The 27,133-nt window shown below is 46.7% G+C and overlaps 1 non-coding gene across 1 annotated transcript; it reads right to left on the reverse strand.

The window, feature by feature from the left end:
* Positions 1-13,077: 13,077 nt before the first annotated feature.
* Positions 13,078-13,179, reverse strand: LOC115836532. The gene has a single exon (XR_004031603.1). It is a non-coding gene; the product is annotated as a small nucleolar RNA U13 (small nucleolar RNA).
* Positions 13,180-27,133: the final 13,954 nt, after the last annotated feature.

Here is a 27,133-nt window from a genome sequence, read left to right on the forward strand (position 1 = left end):
TCCAACTGCCTCCTAAGCAACGTTAGTGTCATACACACGAACAAGAACCAAGGCTACAAAGTTAAAAATTGAAGTACTCTCTTAGAGCAGTACTTTTTCTGAATATTTAGTTGATATGGTTTGGCTCTGTGTCCCCATCCAAATCTTACCTTTAATTTTAATCCCCATAAACCCTACGGGTCAAGGGCAGAAACAGGTGGAGGTAATTGGATCATGAAGGCAGTTTTCCCCAAGCTGTTTTCGTGAAAACGAGTCTCACGAGATCTGATGGTTTTATTATTGTCTAGCATTTCCCCTCCTTGTGCTCATTCTCTCTTCTGCCGCCCTGTGAAGAGGTGCCTTCCTCCATGATTGTAAGTTTCCTGAGGCTCTGCCAGCCGTGGGGAACTGTGAGTCCATTAAACCTCTTTTCTTTATAAATTACCCAGTCTCGGGTATTTCTTTAGAGCAGCATGAGAATGGACTAATACATTAGTCCAGTGAAATACATTTTTTAAATTCCCATACAAGATAATGATAGGTCTACAACTTTGTTTTGACTATCTAAAAACTGAAAAACAATAGTAGTTTAAAAAAAAAATATCACTGCACTAAGTACAAGATAATAACAGGGGAAGCTGCAGAGGGAAGAGAAGGGATAATAATAGGGGAACTCTGTGCTTCCTGCTCAATTTTTCTGTAAACCTGAAACTGCTCTAAGGAATGTCTATTAATTTTAAAAATATTGACAGGAGGCAGTGGCTAACAGCTATAATCCCAGCACTTCGGGAAGCCAAGACAGGGGGATCGCTTGAACCCAGGAGTTTGAGACCAGTCTGGGCAACAGAGCAAGACCCTGACTCTGAGAAAATATTTTTAAAAAGCCATTCAGGGCTTGAACCTGGGAAGTGGAGTTTGCTGTGAGCCGAGATCGCGCCACAAGAGTGAAATTCCATCTTAAAAAAAAAGAAAAAAGCATTCAGGAGGCTGGGGCAGGCAGATCACTTCAGCTCAGCCCAGGAGTCCAGGGCTGCAGTGAGCTAGGATCATGCCACTGCAGTACAGCCTGGGCAACAGAGCAAGACCCCCAACTCTAAAAATAAAAAAAGAAAGTACTTGCAAATGAAAAATATGATCATTTCTGATATTATAAAGTTATATCTATAATATATTTATGTATGCATATTATACATAAGAATTTAATTTTATTTGCAGAAATATTTGGTCTGTGAGAACATTCATTGCCATCTGCTTATTATCCAAGCATATCATAGCTAATGAATATCTATAGGAATTCTATCACAGTCTTATAATTTTAAGGGTGTCTCTGGTCAATGGGTTTAGGAAAATTGAGCTACTCTCTATTTAACTTAATTAATTAATTTTTTGAGACAGGGTCTCACTCTATTGCTCAGGCTGAAGTGCAGTGGCATGATCTTGGCTCACTGCAACCTCCACCTCCCCGGTTCGAGTGATTCTCTCACCTCAGCCTCCTGAGTAGCTGGGACTACAGGCACACACCAGCACGCCTGGCTAATTTTTATATTTTTTTTTATAGAGACGGGGTTTCGCCATGTTGACCAGGCTGGTCTCGAACTCCTGAACTCAAGTTATCCGCCTGCCTTGGCCTCCTAAAGTGCTGAGATTACAGGCGTGAGCCACTGTGCCCAGCCTACTCCTTATTTTAAATGTGCAAACTCTGCAAAGTGGCTGTGCTGAGGCACTTCCAAATGCCACCCGGCTGGTGCTCAAGCTCTGGTTTCTGCTCTATGGGCCCTTCTTCTTCTGGGCCTGGTGCCACCAACCCTTGCAGCCTCCTATGGAGGATGGTGCATGTTTCCTTTCAGCCTTTCTGGTCATTTCTTTTCTTGTTTTAAAATAACAACACCAGGCCAGGTGAGGTGGCTCACTCCTGTAATCCCAGCTCTTTGGGAGGCCAAGGTGGGAGGATTCTTTGAGCCCAGAAGTTTGAGACCAGCCTGGACAACATGGCGAGACCCCATCTCTACAAATAATTAAAAAATTAGTCAGGTGTGGTGGCACATGCCTGTAGTCCCAGCTACTTAGGAGGCTGAGGTGGAAGGATCCCTTGAGCCTGAAAATTTGAGGTTGCAGTGAGCTGTGATCACACCACTGCACTCCAGCCTGGGAGACTGAGTGAAAGCCTGTCTCTAAAAATAAAAAATAAATAAACACATAAATAACACTGACAATAACCAAAACCAAGTGAATACAGATAACTCAATTCCTGCTGACCCCAGGGTGACCCCAGAGTCCCAGGCCATGGCTGTGTCTGGGGCGGGCTCCTTTGGGAGAGCGGCCAAAGCCCTATTCACCTCGGCAGTGAGATCATTCAGACCTGGGGGCAGGCGCGTTCTGGGAGAGCATGGTGACTTCCACAGCAGAGGCTCTTGCATCAGTTCTGGTCACCCACGGGAGACTGCATGTGCTCAGGGTGACAGGAACACCACTGTTTACATGGAACCAACCTCCCACCATGGCATCACAGGACTCGCCGCCCTGGCCTCCTTCCTGAGTCAAGCATTTTTGTCCAGTGAATACAGCTTTAGTGCAGCTTTCCATAGTTCCTCTCTCCTCCCTGCCAGGGAAGTGATGCATATTTTATAGAGATGTTCTTTCACTTCATTCTAACTGTACATTTTTTCCTCTGTGAGGAGTCTGCACCAATCGAAATGAACTTGAGATCATTTTCCCCACAGGCTTTCTTTATCTAAGGGGCACAGGGTTTCCTGTCTGATTTTAGTCACCGATTGGATTGATGGGCTTAATCACATCCCAAATGTCCGTTGTCCTATCTCCCTGTGTGTGCAGGACTGGCTCAGTCTGCAGCTTTTATTAGAAATCAACGGAAGCCACCAGAACGCAGAGCCCTGAATGAGCACTGTGGACCCGAATCATCCGACCTGAACTCCAATGTAGAAGAAAGCCCCTCTGTACACACCTGCTGACCTGCCTGTCACCACCCTCACAGCTGTGCCGGGACAATGGCACAGACCCACCCATTCTAAAGTTACCATCTGATATGTGTGGGCTCATACAGAAAATATGCTGTAATGTGAAGACATAAATCAGATGGAAAAACACATTGATGCCAACTTTGTTTTTTGGTGTTTTTTTTTTTTTTTTTTTTTTTGAGACAGAGTCTTGCTCTGTCACCCTGCCTGGAGTGCAGTGATGTGATCTTGGCTCAATGCAACCTCTGCCTCCTGTGTTCAAGTGATTCTCCTGCCTCACTCTCCCGAGTAGCTGGGATTACAGGCGCCCACCACCATGCCCAGCTAATTTTTGTATTTTTGGTAGAGACGGGGCTTCGCCATGTTGGCCAGGCTGATCTCGAACTCCTGACCTCGGGTGATCCACCCGCCTCAGCCTCCCAAAGTGCTGGGATACAGGCTTCAGCCACTGTGCCCAATGCCAACCTTTTAAAAATGCACACTCCTTCAAAGGGTTAACAGCACAGGAGAGGTTGTTGCTGAAGGTTTGCAAGGCAATTGCTCTGAAATCATATTGGAAACCAAAGCAGTAGGTGTGCTTCCCCAGTAGAGCATGTTGACAGGGCCTTGGGTTTAGAATAAGAAGGGAAGAGTTTCCAGCATGCCAATGGGCATGGTGGTAATGGTTCACAATGGGTCATTGAGTCTAGGCTGACAGAGGGCAAAGGGCTGAAAGACAGGGAGGATTGGCGCTGAGGCACCATGGAGACTCCAGGAGCAGGAGGCAGGGAGCTGGGATGGCCATCACACACGGTCGTCCCCCTTAACCACAAGGATGTGTTCCAAGATCCCAATGGATGCCTGAATCTGTGGGTAGTACCGAGCTCTATATATACGATGCTCTTCCCTACACATCCATACGCCAGGCCAAGGCAGGTGGATCACTTGAGGTCAGCAGTTCGAGACCAGCCTGGGCAATGTGATGAAACCCTGTCTCTACTAAAAATACAAAAAACTTAGCCAGGTGTGGTGGTGTGTGCCTGTTGTCCCAGCTACTCGGAAGGCTGAGGCATGAGAATAGCTTGAATCCAGGAGGCAAAGACTGAAGTGAGCCGAGATCGTGCCACTGCACTCCAGCCTAGGTGACAGAGTGAGACCGTGTCTCAAAAACAAAACAAAACAAAACAAGGTTAATGTATAAATTAGGCACAGCAAGAGACTAACAACAATGACCAATAGTGAAATAGAACAATCATAACAAGGTACTGTAATAAAAGTTATGTGACTGTGGTCTCTCTATATATACCTCTCTCTCAACTTATTATAGAACTGAGCTGGGCAAGGTGGCTCACACCTGTAATCCCAGCACTTTGGGAGGTCAAGGTGAGGGATCGCTTGAAGCCAGGAGTTCAAGATCAGCCTGGGCAACGTAGTGAGACCCACCTCATCTTTACAAAAAAATACAGAAAATTAGCCAGGCATGGTGGTTTGCTCCTGTGGTCCAGCTACTTGGGAGGCTGAGGTAAGAGGATCTCTGCAGCCCAGGAGGTCAAGGCTGCAGTGAGTGCTATACCACAGGTAGTTACCCTGTGGAAAGTGAAACCACAGATAAGCCAGGGGGGCCACTCTAACATGGAGCAGAGAAGGAAGCAGCAGTGGGGAAATGAAAGTTATTCTGAGTCATCAAGGAAAGTGACAATGATTCCTGATTCTGCATGGCATGGCCCTCCAAGTCATCATACCACCACCACAATACCTCAAGGATGGTAAGGATTTGAAGAGAAGAGGGAGAGAGGAAGGAGAATCGAACAGGGAGAAGCAAGAGACTTCTCCACGAGCCTGCCTTGCAGGTGGGCCTAAGGACCAATTTTGTTAGTGCATCGCCTTTCACAAAGCTCCTTCATGCACACCACCACATCTGCTCTTCACAAATGTCATATCCTGAGAAACGGACAGAGACGGTATCATACCCAGTGCACAGAACAAGAAACCGAGGCCCAGAGAGGTCAGGTGACTTACCTGTGGCCACAGGTTTGCTCATCACTACATAAGGGAAACCAATAAGGCCAACCACAGTGGAATCTGGGCTCCAGCCAGGGCACCATGGACAGAGACACTCCATGCCTTTGGGCCACCTGTCAGCCTCCTAGGAGGCAGCTCAAGTGAGGACGGAGTTTGTTGATGTTTTGTCTGCTGTGCTATGCGCAGGGCCCACACCAGAGGAGAAACACCGACAACAGCGTGCTGGCCAGGAGGGATTGCGGTGGCAGTTGCATGTCCTGTGGCTTCCTGGAGCTCACGCCGCCCCTGCAGATGCTGCGGCTGGGTCCCCAAGGCAGAGGGGGCAAGTGGGGCTCCTGTCTCCGTAGAACATTCCTGAGACTTTGCATGGCGTTTCCTCCTGCTTGCTCACCCATGACGGGAACAGAGACCCCTTCCTGAGTCCCACAACTGCCCCACATCTGCTCCGGGGCCTTCCGTGCCCATGTCCCAGTCAGGAGCCCCCGGCCAAGCACAGGAACCATTGGTCTCAGTGGCCGCAGCCTCCTGGCCGGAGGGCAGGCGCCGATTCGGGAAGCTGCAGCTGCAGTGGCACTTTGCCCTCACAGCAGCCTCCGCCCTGCAGGGCCGAGACAGGTGGCCCATTTTCCATCCCCAGAGATGCCAAAGACATCCCCCGGCCAGAGTCTTTAAGTTGTCCCTGCAGATGTTGGCAGCCTCCTGGCCTGCACTCAGCCACTAGGATGTCAGAGCAGCAGGAGGTTGTGTTCCTTGGGGCCCGAAGGGCAGAGCTGTCCTGGCTGTGCCACAGGGCCAGGAGGGGAAGCCGCTTTCCAGCTGAACGAGGCCGGAGGAGGCCCGTGGAGGAACAAGCCCACATCTGGAACACATGTACCCAAAGGCCCTGGCATCCCGCATTAGCATCAACATGATCCAGAGGTCAAACCACACCGGAGACCATCTGCCGTGAGCCACTGAGCAAGCCACTTCGCTTCTTGGACTGAGTTTCCTCATCTGTAAAATGGGAATGTGAGCCAGGCACAGTGGCTCCTGCCTGCGACCCCAGCACTTTGAGAGGCTGAAGCAGAGGGAACACTTGAGCCCAGGAGTTCGAGACCAGCCTGAGCAACACAGTGAGATCTCATCTCTACAAAACATTTTTAAAAATTAGCCTGGCTTGTTGGTGTGTGTGCCTGTGCTAACAGTGACTTGAGAGGCTGAGGGTGAGGTGGGAGGATTGTTTGCTTGAGGCTGCAGTGAGCCATGTTCATATGACGCCAGCCTGGGTGACAGAGCAAGACCCTATCTCTTAAATAAATAAATAAAACAAAATTAAATAAAATGGGAATGCACCCGACACTACCTACCCCAAAGGGGTTTTAGAGGATCAAAGGAGAATTTGGGCAACATTACTATAATCAAGCATACATTAAATTTTTATTCCCTAATAAGTAACTTTGTAAAGTGCACAGACCAGAAAGGAGGATCAGGAGCAGAGAAAGTGGGAGGGAATGCAGCTACGTCTGCAGCTCCGCTTGGGAGCCCAACTGCATGGGATGTTGTTCAGGCCGCCCTGGGGTCCTCTAGCTGTGCTAGTGGAAGCACTGGGGGTATAGGGGTTCAATAGTGCAGGGAGCAAAGTACCCAACGGCTGAACGGCACCATTTCCCTGAAGCACTCCTGCCTCCCCTAAACAGGAAGTGGTGCCTGACTGCCGAATTCCTATAAATGATTCAAAGCAAAGCAATAAACAAAAATGCATCTGAAGTGCTCCTATCCAGTGGCCAGGAGTTGGACAAAAGTCAAACTCAAGTGTTTATTAATGTATTAAGTCACCTACCCTCCCAAGCTGAAAGGAGAACGTGTTTCAGTGGATGGTCCAAACTTCCTCAATTGTGACAGAAGACATCAAAGGACCGTAGCTCCCCTGTTGGTGTGCGTTGGCATGCCCACTGCAGAGAACATTTTGGGAACCCAGGAACCTGCATTCTTATTTCCTCGTGGTTTCAAGTCCCTGGGAGAGGCTGTGTTCCCGAGAGTGACTGCCATTCGCAAACGCATGTCTCTGTGATTCTGTGTGGCTCTCTTGTGCCCCATACAAGATGATCCAGCATGCAGGGGAGGCCTCTGGGGTCTTGCCTCTTGCTGGAACCAACAGTGACCACTGGCACTCCTGTTGTCAAGGTTTCAAACATTTCATCACCACAGGTTCCCTTGAGCTGACTATACTTTAAAAAACAGGCCAGGTGTGGTGACTCCCGGCTACAATCCCAGCGCTTTGGGAGGCCAAGGTGGGAGGATTGCTTGAAGCCAGGAGATTGAGACCAGCTTGAGCAACATAGCAAGACCCCATCTCTATAAAAAATATTTTAAAAATTAGCCAGGCATGGTGGCACACACCTGTAGTCTCAGCTACTCGGGAGGCTGAGGTAGGAGGATTGTTTGAGCCCAGGAGATTGAGGCTGCATTGAGCTATGATTGCTCCACTGCACTCCATCCTGGGCGACAGAGCAAGACCATGTCTCTTGAAGAAAAAGGGTAGGGAGAGGCGCAGTGGCTCACCCCTGTAATCCCAGCACTTTGAGAGAGTGAGGCAGGAGGATTGCTTGAGCTCAGGAGTTCGAAGCCAGCCTGGGCAACATAGGGAGATCCCGTCTCTATAAAAAAAAAAAAAAAAAAGTCCCAACCAGTTTAATGTCATCATCACTTCCTGAGAAACCGATTTGATCATTTGTCAAGATCTGACATTTACAAAATCTGACTGTATAACACTTCCTCGGACAGAACTTCTGCCAGGTTTCCCTGCTGTTCTCCTGTCCCCAGAGTCTTCTCTCTGGTTCTGCGGTGTCCTGGGAGCCGTCCTCAGGAGCACTGTGCCAGGAGGGAACCTCTCCTGATGGAGCTTTTCCTGATCCAGAGAGGCTGCTTTACATCACAGTTTCACTCTGGTCTACTTACTAGGACCCAGGAAGCCTCGCCTCCATCAAACAGACCCTATACCTCTAATTCAAGCCACAGGAGGGGTCCTCACTCCCCCTAGGAATGAGAAAGACAAAGAAGAAAACACACTCATGTGATTACATGCTCAGCCTTCTCCTCCTCAGTGCTGGGTTCTGCTAGGCCAGGCAGCATGCTGCAGAAGCTAGTGACATTCGTTCTTGGCCCTCAGAACAAATGTCTCAGAAGTCTAGGGAGAGGAGACGAGGAAGTACTAGAGCTGGCGGCTGGAAATACTTTTCTGAGAAGGGCTGGGTGGTGATAGTGTAACCTTTACAGGCCGCATAGTCTCTGTTGTAACTACACAATTGTGCCCTTGCAACGTGAAAACAGCTAGGGACCCTATGCAATGAGCGTGGCTATGTTCTAATAAAATGTTATTTCTAGGCCAGACGCAGTGGCTCACGCCTGTAATCCCAGCACTTTGGGAGGCTGAGGTGGGTGGATCACTTGGAGTCAGAAGTTGGAGACCAGCCTGGCCAACGTGGTGAAACCCCATCTCTACTAAAAATGCAAAAATTGGCCAGGAGTGCTGGCACATGCCTGTAATCCCAGCTACCCAGGAGGCTGAAGCAGGAGAATCACTTAAATCCAGGAGGCAGAGGTTACAGTTAGCTGAGATCGTGCCACTGCACTCCAGCCTGGGCGACAGAGTGAGACTCTGTCTCAAAAAAAATAAATAAATAAATAAAAGTTATTTACAAAATCGGATGGTGATTTGGATTTGGTCCGTGGGCTGTTGTTTGCCACCTTACACTAGAGAGGAGACACACAAGACAGAAGCAGCACCTGGTATGGGACAGCTCAAAGGAGGGACTGGTCGCTTTTTCTGAGCAGGGGGTTAGAATGAGACAGGCTTCATGGGACAGGCATTGCTGTGCAGAGCTGAATAAGGGAAGTAGGCATTTGCCAAGCGGGCTGGGGTGAAGGGCACTGCTGGAAAGAGAGGCATAGGTGGGAGCCCAAGCGCTGAAGCATGGCATCATTGGGGCCATGGCAGTTTCAGCCCATCAGTGTGGCTGGAGACGGGGGAGGTGAGAGCCAGACATGAAGCTAGACAGGCAGGCGGGGCCAGCTCCGAGAGGCACTATGAGCCATGCTAAGGGCTTTGGTCCTTATCCTCAGGGCAGGGAGAATAGGAACTCACGGAGTCTCTGGGTTTCATCGCTGTTCCAGATAGTTTACATAAATGATTAATGATCTCATTCATTCTCATAAAATTCGACGAGGTGGGTGTTACACATCCCATTTTGTGACAGCAACACTAGCTCAACGTTCACTGCTTCCCCTAAGTGGCAGAGTCCGATCCAACCCAGATCCTCCAGGAGCTGGACCCCTGCTCTCTCCACAGTGCAGCCTCTAACGGAGCCTGAGACCCAGGATGCTTTTCCTCCCTCGCCCTATTGCCAGGAACCACCCCCCTCCTCACCCCACCAGCAGGAAGGGTTCAGAGAATGCCACGATTTCCCAGATTTGGACCCTGGAACCTGGGGTGGTACAGGGTGGGGACCTCAAGGCGTTGGCCACTCACCCTGGAAGCTGCCTGGGGGTGCAAAAGCCTGGCTCCCTTGGGGAGAAGGGAGTGGAGTGTTTGTCCGCTCCGCTCCCTTCATCCTGGCTGAGACCCACCTGGGGCCCACCCAAGGGGTCGTGGCTCCGCTGCTCTGTGACTGAGGTCACCAGGCAAGAGGAATTCCAGAGATTCCTGCTGAGGCATCAGCCCCAGCTCATCTCCTCTCTGCACCCAGTTTACTTGGTTGCTTAGTTGCAGAACATTTTGGTTCTTTTCATTCCACCCTCTGAAAGTTGAAGCAGTTTGCAAGAATAGGTCTCTTTTCCTCTGTCATATGTGTCAGGTGTTTGGGGAATCCTCACCAAATATCTGTTGAGTTAAACAATTAATACTGAAGTGCATCATTTGTACAAATGCCTTTTATTTCCTCCTTCACATTTACTCCACACCAAGCAAGACCTGCCACCATTTTACAGAGATTTGTCCTTAAAGAAGTCTGGCTCAGCCAAGTGCGGTGGCTCACACCTGTAATCCAGGCACTTTGGGAGGCCGAAGTGGGTGGATCACCTGAGGTCAGGAGTGTGAGACCAGCCTGGCCAATATGGCAAAACCCTGTCTTTACTAAAAACACAAAATTAGCCAGACATAGTGGCAGGTGCCTGTAATCCCAGCTACTCGGGAGGCTGAGGCAGGAGAATCGCTTGAGCCCAGAAGGTGGATGTTGCAGTAAGCTGAGATTGCACCACTGCATTCCAGCCTGGGCAACAGACTGAGACTCTCTATATATATTAAAAAAAAAAAAAAAAAAGCAAAGAAATCTGGTTCCTTGCAACTCAAAGTGTGGACTTGGGACCAGCAGCAACTAGGGGCTTGTGAGAAATGCAGACTCCCGTGCTCCACCCCAGACCTGCTTAACTAGAAGCTTTATTACAAAAAGATCCTCCAGTGATTCATATGCACGTTAATATCTGAGAAACACTGGGGACTGACTTTGTGCTTGTACCCAGAAACAATCATTACCCCAATTCCATCCCTTTGATAACTTCTAAAGTGATATTCTTTATGTATTCAGAATCAAGTTACATTCTGAGTTCAGGAAACATCATGAGCCCCTACAAATTTCCTCTTCCAAATTCTTCCCCTTGAGTGTATCTGCCCCATCCCTGCTTTTGGCAACAATGATGGTAAGTAGGTAAGAAGGAAGTGATGGTAAGTAGGTAAGAAGGAAGTGAGAGTAGAAAAATGTAGAAATGACACATTTGAGGGTGACAGCCGAACACCCCGTCTCTGAAATTGCCACTCTACATAGGGTGTGTACATCCTGTGCCCTGTTAATTCATTCCTTTGCCAAGTCTTTAGCCATTTAAAGAGAAGATAAGGTGGTTTTTCCAAGGTCACACGCATAGTAGCAGGGATGGGGAGAGGGGAGGGATGTGGAAGCCCAGAGGATGCCCTGGTTGTGCCAGTGTCCCCAGAAAGACAGGAGAAACCCATGTGCCAGGCCAGCGCCCTCCCTTGCCATGGAAGGCAGGGTTTCTACTTTTCTGGCTGTGGCAACTGCTTCTTCATGGCCACTGCCTGGGGTGGAAGGAAGAATGTCAACTCCCATGTCAGACACCTGTTTTGAATCTTAGTCCCACAATTTACCAGTAGCGTGGCCTTCAGCGAGACACATGCTCTCTGAGCCTGTTCAGACAGGGACAATATTCACTTTGCAGACTAGCTCTGAGGACTGAAGAAAGCATGTTGGCTGGGCCTGGAGTGTCCAGCTCATATTAGATGTTATATCTCAGAGAGGTGCCCCTAGTCATCCCCCAACCACGTGTTCTACACATTGCCACCTCGTTCCACAACCTTCACTGACACTCTGCTACCTGTGGAGAATGTGCAGACTCTAGAATTCAAGGCCTTCCCCATCTGGTCCCCATCTCACCCTTCCAGCCTACTTCTATCCTACTTCTTTAAATGAAGGTGTGCTAACAAATCTGATTTTCTTACTTCTAACTGATATAATATTATTTCTTCTAGAAATTATAGACAAGTCCAATGGCACAGGAATCCCCAGCCCCTGGGCCATGACTGGTACCAGTCCATGGCCTGTTAGGAACTGGGCCACACAGCAGGAGGTGAGTGGCAGGCCAGCTAGCATTACCGCCTGAGCTCTGCCTCCTGTCGGATCAGCAGCAGCATTAGATTCCCACGGGAGTGTGAGCCCTATTGTGAACTGTGCGTGCGAGGGATCTAGGTTGTGTGTGCGCTCCTTATCAGAATCTAATGCCTGATGATCTGTCACTGTCTCTCCTCACCCCCGGATGGGACTGTCTAGTTGCAGGAAAACAAGCGCAGGGCCCCCACTGATTCTGCATTCTGCTGAGTTGTACCATTATTTCATCATATATTACAATGTAATAATAATAGAAATAAAGTGCACAATAAATGCAATCCTCTTATATCTTCCTGAAGCCATGCCCCACAACCCTGGTCCATAGAAAAATTGTCTTCTACATAACCAGTCCCTGGTGCCAGAAGGGTTGGGGAATGCTTCAATGGGCTGTTAAGAGTGCTGGTTGAGGCTGGGCGCAATAGCTCATGCCTGTAATTCTTTGGGAGGCTGAGATGGGCCGATCACTTGAAGTCAGGAGTTCAAGACCAGCCTGGTCAAGATAGTGAAACCCCATCTCTACTAAAAATACAAAAATTAGCCAGGCATGGTGGCAGGTGCCTGTAGTCCCAGCTACTTGGGAGGCTGAGGCAGGAGAATTGCTTGAACTTGGGAGGCGGAGGTTACAGTGAGCGGAGATCGCGTCACTGCCCTTCAGCCTGGGCAACAGAGCAAAACTTTGTCTCAAAAAAAAAAAAGAGTGCTGGTTGATTATAGGACTTAAGCCACTTAATTGATTACTTCTCTTATGCCTGCTAGGGAATTTTGGTGTTTTTCTTCATCGACAAATAATATTCCTTATTTCCAAATAGCTGTACCTCCTTTTTCTATTAAAATAATCCTAAGGTTATTATTGGTAAAAGTGTATTTAAAGTTTAACCCAAGTTCCATTTAAACAACTATGTCTAAGTGAAGTTGGCCTCTCCCACTATTAATAAATCTTCTCACTATTTTGCAACATAGATGACTTCATTCTGTTAACTTTTAATGAGTTGTTCATTTAGTTATGGGATTTGAAACCGATAAGAGTTGGGTGTATAGTTCCAGTTAATTTTTTATGCTAACGATGTAACTTTTTGTCTTTGCTAACTTTTATTATTACTTTGTTATTTTCTTTTTTTTCTTTTTTTTTTTTTTGAGATGGAGTCTCGCTCTGTCACCCAGGCCAGAGTACAGTGGCACCATCTCGGCTCACTGCAACCTCCACCTCTTGGGTTCAAGCGATTCTCCTACCTCAGCCTCCCGAGTAGCTGGTATTACAGGCTCATGCCACCATGCCCGGCTAATTTTTGTATTTTTAGTACAGATGGGGTTTCACCATATTGGTCAGGGTGGTCCCAAACTCCTGACCTCAGGTGATCCACCCACCTCGGCCTCCTAAAGTGTTGAGATTACAGGTGTGAGTCGCCGCACCTGGCCTACTTTGTTATTTTCATACGGTGCTTTTTCTTTTTTTTCTTTTTAAAAATTTACATCACACAGATAGTGTGCCAACATCTTGATAAGGTTTGAGGGGGGCACATCCATCCATGAGCGTGAAAACTCAACCATCTGCTTATGAGCTACGAAAGGATCACACAGCACTTCTTCTAGATTCCCAGTGTTTTTCACGTCAATGACTGAATATGAATATTTTGGGAAATGTTAAACACAATTTAATTAGACTTGGGAAAGGACTAGGGTGAATTCAGAGTAATCAGATGTCCCCAAAACTACCCCTAGTAAGTTAGTTTCCTGGACTGAGCTATAATTTGATCATCCAAACCTTTTAGCATTCTTACCACATTCTGACTCATCTCCTTTAGAAGTTCCAATAAAATGCATCATATTATGAATTACAGATTTTTCATTGAGGATAGAGAGGGGTGGTGTATGAGCACTTTATGGACTGTTTTATTAATTGTCAAATTCTCCTTTGGACTATTTAACCATGGAGACGGAGACCTTCATAAACATTGTAGCTGAGCAAGTGAATGTAGCCCGTTGATTTTAAATTCAAAGTCTGCGCTTCTCCTAACAGTTTTTTTTTCTTTCTTGAGATGGAGTCTCGTTGTGTCAATTATGCTGGAGTGCAGTGGTGCAATCTCTGCTCACTGCAACCTCTGCCTCCCGGGTTCAAGCAATTTTCCTGCCTCAGCCTTCCAAGTAGCTGGGATTACAGGCGCACGCCACCAAGCCGGGGTAATTTTTGTATTTTTACTAGAGACGGGGGTTTCACCATGTTGGTCAGGCTGGTCTCGAACTCCTGACCTCATGATCCGCCCACCTTGGCCTCTCAAAGTGCTGGGATTACAGGTGTGAGCCACTGCACCTGGCCTTTCTAACAGTTTTATAACTACACTTGTACTGACTCTTCTATCCAACCAAGGCTTTGCTGATATGGTGGGTAAATAAGCTGAGGTTATAGGAGAATATCATTTCTAGAAGAGGTTCTCAGAGAGATATAAGCATCACACATTTAATGTTAAGCCATTACTTGCAGTTCTCTGGTAAAAAAATTCTTTGTATTTAGGACAAAGCATGGGAGATACATAGTTCTTGTCAGGGTCTCGACTTATGTATTCTCTAATATTAAAGTCATTTTTGTAATATCACCTATTTACAAACCTAAATGTAATAATTTATTTAGTCAAGAATTATCAACAGATACTAAAACCATCAGGTGAAAGGTTATGGTAAACAGAATATTTTCATGGCACTAAAGAATTATGCACAGATTCATTGTGAATTGCAAAGAGAAAATGTACCTTTATGATGGAGAGATCTGGCAGTCACCACTTTAATAAGGCAATCAAAATTAGCCTCACAGATAGTGGAACAGCCTTACCCAACGTGCCTCCTAATGTGAGGCAAAAAGTACACCCTATCATCCACGAACTCTTTCGTGTCCAAAATGTTTAATCTGAGTCTATTCAAGGTGGGAAATGTAACTTCCAGGTCCCTGGAAGTAGAGGGGATAGAGAAAACGTTTAAAAAGGCATCAAGAGATCAATTACACAAATCTAGGCAACTTCAACCTGTGTAACATTCCACAAGATGACTGTCCCAGACTTACCACAAATTCAAGGTCAGCCAGATGCAGTGGCACACACCTGTAACCCCAGCACTTTGGGAGGCCAAAGCAGGAGGGTCACTTGAAGCCGGCAGTTCAAAAACAGCCTGGGCAACAGAGTGAGACCCTGTCTCTACAAAAAAATGTTTAAAAACTAACTGGCTAAGGCACGGTGGCATGTGCCTGTGGTCCCAGCTACTCAAGAGGCTGAAGTGGGAGGATCGCTTGAGCCTGGGAATTCAAGGTGCAGTGAGCTGTGATCGCACCACTGTACGATGATGGCAAAGCAAGATCCTGTCTCTAAAAAAAAAAAGAAAAAAAAATTAAAGTTATTGAGGGGAAAAAAAGGGGGCTAGGTGTTTCAGGGCTAGGCTGAAAGGGATGATGGAAGAACACACAGCTAGCACTTGCAAGCAATGAAAGCTACGAAAGACATTCCTGGAATCATTTCAGAAATTGCAATACGGTTTGTATACAGATGATCTTATGGAATTATGATTCGTTCTTATAGGTCTGACAATAGTACTGTACTTACATAGGAGATTATTCTTAGAAGATTAACACTGGAGGCTGGGCACAGTGGCTCACACCTGTAATCCCAGCACTTTGAGAGGCCAAGGTGGGTGGATCACCTAAGGTCAGGAGTTTGAGAGCAGCCTGGCCAACATGGTGAAACCTCGTCTCTACTAAAAATACAAAAATTAGCGGGGGGGTGGTGGCTGGTGCCTGTAATCCCAGCTACTTGGGAGGCTGAGACAGAAGAATTGCTTGAACTCGGGAGGTGGAGGTTGCAGTGAGCCGAGATTGTGCCACTGCACTCTAGCGTGGGTGACGAGAATGAAACTCTGTCTCAAAAAAAAAAAAAAAAAAAAAGCTGGGCGAGGTGGTGGTGCCTGTGGTTCCAGCTTTTTGGGAAGCTGAGGCAGGAGCATCGCTTGAACCCAGGAGGTGTAGGTTGTAGTGAGCTGAGATCATGCCAATGCACTCCAGCCTGGGCCACAGAGTGAGGCTCCATCTCGGAAAAAAAAAAAAAAAAAAAAAGAAGATCACACTGTAATATTTAGGGATGACCTGTCATTCATAATAACGTCTACAGCTTATTTTCAAATGACATAGCAAAATCTAAACATAAATTTTCTAGCTATGTATCTATCTATCTCTCATCTGTCTACCTAACAGACAGATTGAGAGAGAAAGAATGCACAAATATGATAATATGTCAGCAATCGTTTAATCTGGGTGGAAGGTGTGTAGATTTTCATTGTACCATTCTTTCAACTTTTATGTTTTGGAAACCTCCCCCTTCAAAAATGGAAAAATAATTTTAGCTTCATTTATGCTTCAGCTGGAGCTATCCATGATTTAGTTGAAACTTAACTGCACTTTTTAAATCTTAAACATCCTGTACATTGGGGAGTATGGTTTAAGTCAATGGTATGAATTCAGTTGCTATGCTAGGATGAAATTTACCATTCTGAGGATAGCTTAGTCAAACCCTCATGTATCACTTGAGTTTTAAAAATCACTGCTGATTCCCGGGTGACACAGTTGAACAAGATATGATAAGCTGCCTTATGGTGTGCTTGCTGCCAGGGCCCTTTAGCTTTTGGTGAATGAGGGGCCTTTATGATCAGTAACGCTGATGCTCCCATGCATAGTTCTGCTGACAACTAACAGTGAAGCCAGGCCCAACCTCTATGCTTCTTGGCCTATAAAAGCCCGTCTGTGGGTTTCCATTGCCCGGCTCTCATATAAGCTAAATTAATTCGGGAAGCTTTTGTGTCCTGTGTCTGTATTATTATTATTTTTTTGAGTCAGAGTCTCACTCTGTTGCCCAAGCTGGAGTGCAGTGGTGTGATCTTGGCTCACTGCACCCTACGTCTCTGGGGTTCAAGTGATTCTCCCCCTCAGCCTCTCGAGTAGCTGGGACTACAGGCACAAGCCACCACGCCTGGCTAATTTTTGTACTTTTAGTGGAGACAGGGTTTCATCATGTTGGCCAGGCTGGTCTCAAACCCTTGACTTCAAGTGATCTGCCCACCTCGGACTCCCAAAGTGCTGGGATTACAGGTGTGAGCCTCCATGCCCAGCCTGTGTCCTTATTAAAGCATAAAATCAAGTAATTTACATACATGTAAATCCAATTTACAAGTATTATAAGACACATTAGTAATTTAAACATTGTTTATACTTAATTAGCCTTCTGATATAGTATAATAGTTATTGCTGTTGTAGATACTAATCTTCCTTCAGAGTCTTAAGATAATGAAAGTAATAAGGTTAGTAATTCAGGGAGGTGGGAGCATTTGTGGTAAATTAATTAGATTAATTTAATTTTATATTTATTTCTACTTTATACTTTTTTTGGTTTTTTTTTGAGATGGACTCTTACTCTGTCACCCAGGCTGGAGTACAGTGGCCTCGGCCTCCCCAAATGCTGGAATTTCAGGCGTGAGCCACCGCGCCCAACCACTCACAAACATTAAGTAAACAGCATTTACAGATTGCACATGGCAAGCTGTGAGCCTATTTTTCGGTTTCCATGGCCGTATCAGGATTGCAGCATCCCTCACATTTAATAAGATACCATACCACCTGGGTGATGGCAAGCTGTATCCATATGATTTGTGCACTTTTCTGTTTGTCTGCTAAGGTTACATTAAAATAAAACAAAACAAAAGATATCCAACAGATGAAACCAGTTATGCATGACTATAGACCTATTAGTCATGAATTTATTGTCATGAGGTTTTATTTAAGAGAATGAAGAGCAATTTTGGGTTGCAAGATCTTGAAGAAAGACCCAGATACTAGCTGTCTATATTTCAGCCTAGAAATTGCTTTGAACAGTGGCCCAGTACCAAGAAGAAGGATCCTTGGCCAAGCACGTTGGGGCACACCTGTGGTCCCAGTACTTTGGGAGGCTGAGGCAGGAAGATTGTTTGAGCTCAAGAGTTGGAGCCCAGTCTGGGCAACATAGTGAGACTTCATCTCTACTACAAATAAAAAAAAAAAAATTAGCTGGGTTTAGTGACACACACCTGTAGTCCCAGCTACTCAGAAGGCTGAGGCAGGAGGATCGCTTGAGTCTGGGTGAATCGAGGCTGCAGTGAGCTATGATTGTGCCACTGCACTCCAGCCTGGGTGACAGAGCAAGACAGTGTCTTAATTAATTAATTGATATAAAATTTCCTACATTCTGTTATAATGATTCCATACAATTAGAGAGCTGTAAATACTTAATTTAGACCTACCAGTAAAACAGTAATGTTTATGTAGAGGAGGAAAGATCATTTTCTATTATTCACAGTTCTTAATTGGAACTGAGAAAAGAACTTTTATGTGATGTGTGTGAGTCTTTTAAATTAGCATCCCCAGGCTGGGTGTGGTGGCTCACACCTGTAATCCCAGCACTTTGGGAGGCCTAGGCGGGCGAATCACTTGAGCCCAGGAGTTCAAGACCAGCGTGGCCAACATGGCAAAACTCTACCTCTACTAAAAATAACAAAAATTACCTGAGCATGGTGGCGGGTGCCTGTAATCCCAGCTACTCTGGAGGCTGAGGCATGAGAACTGCTTGAACCCAGGAGGCAGAGGTTGCAGGGAGCCCAGATTGCATTACTGCACTCCAGCCTGGGCAACAGGGCGAGACTTTGTCTCAGGAAAAAAAAAAAAAGAAAGAAATTATTCAGCCCCAGAGAGGCATAAAAATGAGCCAGCAATCATGTCCTGCTCCCCATTGAGCTATGTGTTCATCTATTGAAACTGCTTGCTAGTGCCACAAGTAGCTATGAATTAACCTAAGAATGGTGCACTGCACACTATGACACATACCCTAGACCTTATAACAATATACAGCCTATCACAAATCAGTGCTATTTCTGTAAACAATGAGAATTCTGGACAAGCAACTTTGTATTCCCCTTTTATTGCCTTTAAAAACCCACTTGTAGCTAAGACCAAATGGAGCTCCTATTCGAGGTGGCTTGGGTCTGAGTCTTCTAGGCAGCTGTCCTCACGTTGGCTCAAGTGGACTCTAAATTATATTTTGTATCTCAACCCCTTCCTTTTAGGTGGACAGGATAGACCCATGTAACAAAAGACAGATTAACAAGAGAAAAAGAAGCAGATGTTTAATTACATGTGTGCCTCATGTATACATGGGAGATTCCTAAAAAATGAGTAAATCTCAGGTGTGAGCCACTGCGTCCAGCCACTTTTTAAATTGTAAACATACTGTACACTGGGGATTACTGGTTTAAGTCAATGGTATGAATTCAGTTGCTAGGATGAAATTTACCATTCTGAGGATAGCTTAGGATGAAATTAACCATTCCGAGGATAGCTTAGTCAAACCCTCATGTATCATTTGATTTTTAAAAATCACTGCTGATTCCGGGGTGACATGGTCAAACAAGATGTGGTATGCCTTATGGTGTGCTTGCTGCTAAGGCCCTTTAGCTTTTGGAGAATGAGGGGCCCTTATGATCAGCGTGCTGACAGCAGTCACATTCTACACATTCTACTCCCCCCGTTGAGCTATGTGTTCATCGCTTGAACCTGTTTGCTATTACCACCTGTAGCTATAAATTAACACAACAATGCTATAACAGACACTATAACCCACACTCTCAGCTTAACGATGTACAGCCAATCAATAACTCATGTTGTTTTAATATAAATTCTTGGTAAACAACTCAGAAACTGCCTCTTGTCTCCCACAAAAATCCACTTGTAATTGCTGCTAAGCAGGGTATATATTCAGGGCAACTTGAATCTGTGGTCCTGGGTTGCAATCCTCAAGCGTGACTCAAAGAAACATTTTACTTGTACTAATTTTGCCTCAGCTTCTTCCTTTTAGGTTGACACCATGAGGCCAGGTGCCCTTTTGAGCCAGGTACCAAGTCAATTCTTCCAAAAGGCTTTATTGGTTCCTTAAAGTCCTCCTTAGTTCCCAAAAACAGTCAGGCCGTATCTGATTCTGTGCACGTTCTTCTCATGTATGGCTCAGTGAAATAATTCGTAATATCATCAATGTTTCCAGTTGTGTTCTGTCATACAGAGAACAGATTCTCATTGAACCTATGCAAAAAACTACATTGCCATGAAAATAAGAATGCTTCATAAGAGTTCTGAATTCCAGATGGAACAGGTAGGGAGAAAAAAATAAACGCTTCAATTCTGTTTACAAACGTATAATTTAACAGATTGCTGTAAATTATAGTTAGCTTAAGAAAAAGAGAAAAAACGTTTCCTTAAATCAGGAAAAACAAAACATTTTTAAAAAGCAGTGTTCAAACAAGGAGTCATAAAAATTATAATCAGCCTCCTCAGTTTATTTAGTCCCAGGTAATTAATTCCTGTTCTGCTTGATCTTAGTTCAGTTTCATTATTAGAATTCTGGAAATTCCTCCCCAATCCACTAAGATGATCTTAAAGTTATTATATCAGAAACTTATACTTGTCAGAGTTGTCATCATGCATTTCCTTGGAGACAAAGCTCTTGCAGGTTATAGTTGCTTACAAAAGCTTTCAGGAAAGGATCAGAGTGTTAGTGGCAGCAAATCCATGCCCGTCTGCAGCAACCTCAGTTCTTGCCTCCTCAGAAGAAAGAATCTGACTGAGGGGCATAAGACAGAAGAAGAGACCAAGGCAAGTTTCAGAGCAGGAGTGAACGTTTGTTAAAAAGCTTTAGAGCAGTAATGAAAAGAAAGTACACTTGGAAGAGAGCCAGGTAGACATCTTGGAGGTCCAGCGTGGGGCCTGACTTTTTTATCTTTTTATTTTTTATTTAAGATGGAGTTTCGCTCTTGTTGACCAGGTTGGAGTGCAATGGCTTGATCTGGGCTCACTGCAGCCTCCGCCTTCTGGGTTCAAGCGATTCTCCTGCCTAAGCCTCCCAAGTGAGTAGCAGGGATTACAAGTGTACACCACCACGCACAACTAATTTTGTATTTTTAGTAGAGACAAGGTTTCACCAAGTTGGCCAGGCTGGTCTCAAGCTTCTGACCTCAAGTGATCTGCCTGCCTCGGCCTCCCAAAGTGCTAGGATTACAGCTGTGAGCCACTGTGCCCAGCTGGGTTTGACTTTTTGACTTGGGGCTTTATATGTTGGCATACTTCCAGCATCTTGCATTCCTTTTCTGGTGGAAAACCCCAAGAAGGTCATATGCCAGTTAAACTCCGCCATTTGGCCTCTTAATGTGCATGCTTGAGCTCACTTGCCCAACTCCTGAGATCTTATCAGGAAGATGTCGATCACCAGTTTCAGGTTTTTTTTTTTTCTATAGGGAGATGGCCTTTCCCTGGCAGTGGCTACGACCAATTGTTATTTTAGAGAGGCAGTGTGACAGCTGCCTGACTGTAACTACCCAAGGGGCTCACCTTGCTCATCTCCTAGAGAGAGCCGATTCATCAAGACAGGGGAATTGCAATAAAGACTAATTCACGTAGGGCTGGCTGTGCAGGAGACCAGAGTTTTATTATTACTCAAATCAGTCTCTCCCAACAGTTGGGGAGCAGAGTTTTTAAGGAGAACTTGGTGGGTGGGGGGAAGCCAGTGAGCCAGGAGAGCTGATTGGTCAGGGATGAAATCACAGGGAGTTGAAGCTGTCTTCTTGCACTGAGTCAGTTCCTAGGTGGGGGCTGCAAGACCAGATGAGTCAGTTTATTGATCTGGGTGGTGCCAGCTGATCCATCAAGTACAGGGTCTGCAAAATGTCTCAAGCACTGATCTTAGGAGCAGTTTAGGGAGGGTCAGAATCTTGTAGCCTCTAGTTGCATGACTCCTAAACCATAATTTCTAATCTTGTGGCTAATATCAGTCCTACAAAGGCAATCTAGTTCCCAGGCAAGAAGGAGGTCTGCTTTGGGAAAGGGCTGCTATCATCTTTGTTTTAAACTATAAACTGGAGTTTCTCCCAAAGTTAGTTCAACCTACGCCCAGGAATGAACAAGGACAGCTTGGAGGTTAGCAGCAAGATGGAGTCAGTTAAGTTAGCCCTCTTTCACTGTCTCAGTCATCATTTTGCAAAGGCAGTTTCATGACCATCACCTGATAGTCGCCTGACTTTCCTGGTGAGGCATGAGGCCCTCTCCTGCCCTGTTCCTGCCTGACGAGCTTCCCACTGTAACAAAAATAAAACAATTAACTGTGGATGACAAAATTCTTAAAATGGTCATGATTAAAGATTTTATGAGAGTTCATTATAATGTAGTTGACAAGAAAATGTGATTATTTCTGTGATACACAACATTTTAAGACAATAATGAAATCACTTTTGCAAAATTAAGACAGGAAGATAAATCTGATGCATCTGACTGCATTTGTCTGTAGCCTCACGGGTTGGCTGTCTGTGCATTCCTGCGCATGGGCCAAGCTAACTTTGGGAGAAATTTATTTTATACTTTATTTATTTTATTTTATTTTATTCTATTTTATTTTATATTTTGAGAGGGAGTCTCACTCTGTCACCCAGGCTGGAGTGCAGTGGTGCAATCTTGTCTCACTGCAACCTCCACCTCCCAAGTTCAAGCAATTTTCGTGCTTCACCCTCCCAAGTACCTGAGATTACAGGCATCCACCACCACGCCCAACTAATTTTTGTACTTTCAATAGAGATGGCGTTTCACTATGTTGGCGAGGCTGGTCTCGAACTCCTGACCTCAGGTGATCTGCCCACCTTGGCCTCCCAAAGTGCTGGGATTACAGGCGTGAGCAACTGTGCTGGCCTATTTTATAGTTTAAATGATAATAGTCCTTCCCCAAAACTAAACTGTTATAAAACTAATGAAAGGCCACCAAGTTAAGAGAAAGAAAAGGGCTCAAATTCTAAATAATTACCTGCCATTATTCCAGAGATCATAAGATTTGCAACTTCTCCAATTACTCGTGAAGATAACATCACTACTCTAGAACCTAACATTGGCCTTTTGATATCATTTTTTTTCTTTTTTTTTTCTTTTTTTTAAACTCTTTTTACTGTGGATTTTTCTTTTTTCTTTTCTTTTTCTTTTTTTTTTTTTTTTGAGACAGAGTCTCCCTCTGTCACCCAGGCTGGAGTGCAGTGGCACAATCTCAGCTCACGGCAACCTCTGCTTTTCAGGTTCAAGCGATTCTCATGCCTCAGCCTCCCAAGTAGCTGGGTTTAAAGGTGTACACCACCACGCCCAGCTAATTTTTTGTATTTTTACTAGAGTCAGGGTTTCTCTATGTTGACCAGGTGGTCTCAAACTCCTGGCCTCAAGTGATCCACACGCCTTGGTCTCCCATATTGCTGAGATTACACGCATGAGCCACCACACATGGCCTGATTGGCCTTTTGAGATGGCTTTTCAAGTTTTTGCATTTCTGACAACCAGATGGCCCCACCTGGACCCACCAACCAGTCCTGTGGCCCCCACCCAGGAACTGACTCAGCATAAGAGGACAGCTTCGATTTCCTGTGATTTCGTCTCCAACCCAATCAATCAGCATTCCCCCTACTTTGCCGGCCTGCCCACCAAGCTATCTTTGAAAACCTCCTAACCTCCAAGCCTCTGGGGAGATTGATTTGAGTAATAACTTCATCTTTCAAGTGGCATGGCCAGCCTCATGTTAATTAAACTGTCTTTACTGCAATGCCATGGTCTGAGTGAGTTGATTTTGTTTGTGCAGTGGGCAGTAAGAACCAATTGGCTCAGCCTGGCCAACATGGTGAAACCCCATCTCCACTAAAAATACGAAAATTAGCTAGGCATGGTGGCGGGTACCTGTTGAGGCAGGAGAATTGCTTGAACCGGGTCGGGGTTGGGGGGCGGAGGTTGCAGTGAACTGAGATCGCACAACTGCACTCCAGCCTGGTGACAGAGTGAGACTCCATCTCAAAAAACAACAACAACAAAACTAGAATTATGACTGATAACATTATACAAGGACATATCATGAAACATTCATATTAATAACATATATCCATACAAACGAAACTTTTAAAAGATTAAGCATCACTTCTCTTTCTTTCTTTTTTTTTTTTTTTTAATATTTAGAGATGGGGTCTTGCCATGTTGCACAGGCTGGTCTTGAACTCCTGGCCTCAAGCAATCCACCTACCTTGACCTCCCAAAATGCTGGGATTCCAGGTGTGAGCCACTGTGCCTGGCTACTTCTTTTTCAGCCATGCTTCCTATGTAATTTAACATATCAAATAAGTCTAATTAGTTTAATATCTCTCTGTAAAAATCTCAAAGTGAGGTGTAGGTCAAAAAGACTTCATAAATGATTTTGATTTGGGAAAGTTGTCGAAACTGTCCAAAACATTCAAAACTCTTGATTAAAATAAATCACAGGGGCTGGGCGCAGTGGCTTATGCCTGTAATCTTAGCACTTTGGAAGGCCGAGGTGGGTGGATCACCTGAGGTCAGAGTTCGAGACCAGTCTGACCAACATGGAGAAACCTTGTCTCTACTAAAAATTAGTCGGGCGTGGTGATGCATGCCTGTAATCCCAGCTACTTGGGAGGCTGAGACAGGAGAATTGCTTGAACCCAGGAGGCAGAGGTTGCGGTGAGCTGAGATTACGCCATTGCACTCCAGCCTGGGCAAAAAGAGTGAAACTCCGTCACACACACAAAGAAATCACAGGTCACTGTGAAACAATACTTAGTTATCCATATAACCAAAGTGAAAAAAATTTCAAGAGCAAATACAAAAACTAACATAGCTTTTTAAAAATATTTCAAAATTTTAATTTAAAATATTTTTTAAATGAGAGACAAGGTCTCACCATGTTGCCCAGGATGGTCTTGAGGTCTTGAGCTCAAGCAATCCATCCACCTTGGCCTCCCAAAGTGCTGAGATTACAGGCATGAACCACCACACCCGGCCAATGTAGTTGTTTTTTTAAAAAACACCCCAGCTTCCTTCCTTCCTTCCTTCGTTCCTTCCTTTCTTTTTCTTTTTTTTTTTTTTTTTTTTTTTCTTTTCTTTCTTTTCTTTCTTCTTTCTTTTTCTTTTCTTCCCTCTGTGGCCCAGGCTGGAGTACACTCGGCTCGCTGCAGACTCCCTGCGTCCGGCTCCCGTGATTCTCCTGCCCTGGCCTGCGGGCTGCCTGCGATTGCCGGTGTGCGCCACCACCCCTCCCTGGTTATTCTCCATTGGCTGGAGGCGCAGTTTCGCCATGTCGGCAGGCTGGTCTCCAGCTCCTGACCTCCGTGGTCGGCCCGCCCGGCCTCTAGAGGTGCTGGGACTGCAGACGGAGGCTGCTCACTCGGTGCTCCGTGTTGCCCGGCTGCAGTGCGGTGGAGTGGTCTTGGCTCGCTGCAGCCTCCGCCTCACAGCCGCCTGCCTTGGCCTCTCAGGGTGCTGGGATTGCAGCCTCTGCCTGGCCGCCGCCCCGTCTGGGAGGTGGGGAGCGTCTCTGCCTGGCCGCCCATCGTCTGGGTTATGAGGAGCTCCTCTGCCCGGCCGCCCCGTCTGGGAGGTGAGGAGCCCTCTGCCTGCCGCCACCCCGTCTAGGAAGTGAGGAGTCTCTGCCCGCCCCATCGTGGGATGAGGAGCCTCTGCCCGCCGCCTATCGTCTGGGAGTGAGGAGCGCCTCTCCCGGCCCCATCGTCTGCTGGAGGACGACCCGCTGGAGCAGGAGCGCCTCTGCCCGGCCGCCCCGTCTGGGAAGTGAGGAGCGCCTCTGCCGGCCGCCCTCTGGGAAGTGAGGAGCGCCTGCCTGGCACCAGTCGGATGGACGAGCGCCTCTGCCCGGTCACCATCGCTGGGGGGGAGCGCCTCTGCCGGCCCCGTCTGGGAAGTGAGGAGCCCCTCGGCGCCACCTCGGGGTGGGGTGTCTCTGCCCGGCCGCCCCGTCTGGGAAGTGAGGAGCGCCTCTGCCCGGCCGCCCGTCTGGGAAGTGAGGAGCCCTCTGCCCGGCCCCCCCATCGGGGAAGTGAGGAGTGTCTCTGCCCGGCCGCCCCGTCTGGGAAGAAGTGAGGAGCGCCTCTGCCCGGCCGCCCCTTCTGGGAGTGAGGAGCGCCTCTGCCCGGCCGCCCCGTCTGGGAAGTGAGGAGCGCCTCTGCCCGGCCGCCCCGTCTGGGAAGTGAGGAGCGCCTCTGCCGGCCGCCCCTCTGGGAAGTGAGGAGCGCCTCTGCCCGGCCACCCATTGTCTGGGATGTGAGGAGCGCCTCTGCCCGGCCACCCTTGTCTGGGATGTGAGGAGCGCCTCTGCCCGCCCCGTCTGGGGGAGCCCCTCCCGCCGCCACCCCTCTAGGAAGGAGGAGCGTCTCTGCCCGGCCACCCTGTCCGGGATGTGGGGAGCGCCTCTGCCCGGCCGCCCCGTCTGGGAGGTCTACCACAGAGGCCAGAGGCAATGTGGGGGCTGGACGTGGTGGCTCACGCCTGTAGTCCCAGTACTCTGGGAGGCCGAGGCGGGTTGATCACTTGAGGCTAGGAGTTCGAGACCAGCCTGGCCAACATGGCGAAACATATGAAAAATACAACTGACAAAACAACCAACCAACCAAGTGACAACAAAACAGGTCTACCCTGGAGTCGTACTCTAATTTTTTCTATTTTCCTCCCTTTCTGATCCTTTATCTCACTTTCTTTTTCTTCCTCTTCCTTCTCCTTCTTCTTTGTCAAATAAAGGATTGAGTTATTATCATTGATCCATACAAAGTCCCTCTCTCATTTATTTTCTTTAATTCCCACCCCCCATCTCTATTCCCCGTCTTCCCATGTGCAACCTTCCTAATATGTTTGATATGCATCTTTTTGTTTGTATGTACTGTTAGAAAATGTTTATTGTTTTGTGTGCAAAAATAATAATAAAAAAAAAAACCCCAAATCTTATCTCTTTTACGAGAGAAGGCTCAGTTTTTTTGTTTGTTTGTTTGTTTTGAGATGCAGTCTCACTGTTGCCCAGGCTGGAGTGGAGTGGTGCAATCTCGGCTTGCTGCAACCTCTGCCTCCTGGGTTCAAGTGATCCTCCTGCCTTAGCTTCCCGAGTAGCTGGGATTACAGGTGCCCACCACCATGCCCAGCTAATTTTTGTATTTTTAGTAGAGCCTGGGTTTCATCATGTTAGCCAGGCTGGTCTTGAACTCCTGAGCTCAGGTGATCCTCCTGCCTTGGCCTCCCAAAGTGCTGGGATTACAGGCATGACCACCGTGCCCAGCCTAGTCTTATGATCTCTATTTTAACATTAATACTTATCAGTTGTTGCACCTAAACTCTGAAAGGGAGGGGTATAATGGGGCATATGTGCCCTCCCTTCCTGTAGTGCCTGGGAATTCAGTTTTTAAGGTTTTTCTAGGGTTCCCTTGGTCAAGAGGGAGGCCCATTCAGTTGATGTAGGCCTTAGTATCTTATTTTTAGTTTATACCTTGCCAAATGTCGAAGAAAAAATTCTGGACTGACACCCACCCCTACCAGTAAAGGCCAAGTGGGGCACTCTCTCCCTCCCCAGGCTACGATGAGGGGGATCTACTCCTCTCTTCTGGGGGTTGCAGAAG

Source organism: Nomascus leucogenys, chromosome 8 (assembly GCF_006542625.1).
Source record: "Nomascus leucogenys isolate Asia chromosome 8, Asia_NLE_v1, whole genome shotgun sequence".
Classification (NCBI taxonomy): domain Eukaryota; kingdom Metazoa; phylum Chordata; class Mammalia; order Primates; family Hylobatidae; genus Nomascus; species Nomascus leucogenys.